The sequence below is a fragment of the Peromyscus maniculatus genome, chromosome 17 (assembly GCF_049852395.1).
Source record: "Peromyscus maniculatus bairdii isolate BWxNUB_F1_BW_parent chromosome 17, HU_Pman_BW_mat_3.1, whole genome shotgun sequence".
Classification (NCBI taxonomy): Eukaryota; Metazoa; Chordata; class Mammalia; order Rodentia; family Cricetidae; genus Peromyscus; species Peromyscus maniculatus.
This window is the reverse complement of record NC_134868.1, coordinates 10,960,372-10,962,171: the sequence shown is the minus strand read 5'-3', so window position 1 is coordinate 10,962,171 and position 1,800 is coordinate 10,960,372. Positions and strand designations below refer to the sequence as shown.

General features: G+C 45.9%; 1 pseudogene; it reads right to left on the bottom strand.

The window, feature by feature from the left end:
* Nucleotides 1–964: 964 nt before the first annotated feature.
* On the bottom strand, nt 965–1,548 carry LOC102926645 (protein jagunal homolog 1 pseudogene; annotated as a pseudogene).
* Between the last annotated feature and the right edge of the window lie 252 nt (nt 1,549–1,800).

The window sequence follows — 1,800 nt, the reverse complement described above, 5'->3', positions numbered from 1 at the left end:
TTTCTGATCACTCTATCCTGCAAAGGTCTTAGAAAAGAATAGGTTCTGGAATGTGAAAAATTCTCCATCTATGCTAGCTGGGGTTTTGCTAGCTTGATACAAGATAGCACCATTTGCAAAGAGGAACCACAGGGCGAAAAGGCTTCTACCTCATTGGCCTGTAGTCTAAGTCTGTAAGATATTTCCTTGGTGAATGGATGATTTTGGGAAAGCTCAGGCAGCTGTGGGCATTGATGCCCCTATGAGGGTAGTCATGAGCTGAATAAGAAATAAAGCTGAGCAAGACATGAAATACAGGCCAGAAAGAAGCATTCCTTCACACTCTCGGTCAGATGCTGCCTCCATGTCCCTGCTGTGTCTCCCTCAGTGATGTACTGTGATCAGGATGTATCAGCAAAATAATCCCCTTTCCTCCCCAAGTTGTTTTTGCCCACTTATTTATCACAGCAATGGAATAGAAAGCAAACTAGAAAATCCACCCCCACCCCCCCAGGAGGATAGTCTTAACTTCACTGAGGTTCTTTTTTAATTAAAATGGTTTGCAATCAACAGAGAGCCTGTAGGGGGAGCAACTTCCCAAATATTGCCTGCCCCATGACCTACAGATTGAAGGAGGATTTCATGTACTGATTTATTCCAGATCTCTCTTAGTATTGGTGGTGAAGAGCTGATGAATGAAAGTGAAGGAATATGACCCAGAGAAGGCAAGGATAAGGCTCAGTCTGGAAAAACCAAACCCTGGAGGGCCTCAACTTCAACCAATTGAAGTGTTCCATAGCTACTGGTCACCCAGTTGCAGTTAGTCAAGAATAAATTAAATATTACAGCTCTGTCATCTCAGCGGATGGAAACAGAGAACTCCAGGCCAGAATGCACCTGGTACCACCATCACAGATGCCGCAGTCTATGGAGATTCTGAACAGCTCCCTTCATGCTACTCAATGGGAGACCCATGTTTCACCCCTCAGAAGTCCATCAGGCAGGCTTCATTTACGTTTCTTCTCCTGTGTGCTGGTGAACCAAGAGTCTAAGAGTTTCTTGCTGTACTACAGTTACCAGGCATGAACTTGGACTGCCAGTACCAACACCAGATACATGACAGAGACAGCAGAAAAACCAAACAGGAAGCAGAAGCAGTAGACCTTGCCATGGCGATTGAGTTGCTGTACCTGCAGGGAACATCTCCATGCTGCCGTAAATGAGGGGAGCGATGGAGAAGAGCCCCATGCTGACCATGGAGAGCACCAGGTAGCTAATGTTTCGAGGGAAGGAGAGAAGGCCCAAGAGAGGCAGCACATGCTCAATAAATATGGATATTCCCAATGATAGGGCATGGCCACTTGATCATGTGACAAGAGCCTCAGGTATCCCACACTCATCTTGGCAACCAACAGCTGCCATATGACCAGATGGATGTAGACCAGCTTCTTGATTTCATACTTGAGCGTCACTCTCATACCTCATCTGATAATGCATGGCGATGTGCTCCCAGTGCTGAAAGTCGCTGCCGTAGGTGCTGACCACTCCCGGACCTGCCCTAGATGCCATCGTACAGAACCCAACTCCAGGCCGCTCAGGCCAACCCTCTGGCTCACCGACCCAGCCAATTCCCCCAAATTAGAAAATCTTATGTGGAAGTTGAGACTTGAGGAATTGGTGAATTGTGGCTATTAAACTGCACACATTATTTTTTATGTTAGTAGAGCATTATCATATCACAAAGTAACTGAGGTGATGCTGAGCAATGGAAAGTTGATTTTGATCACATGTTTGGAAGTTTAAGTTGATGTCCTCTTGAAG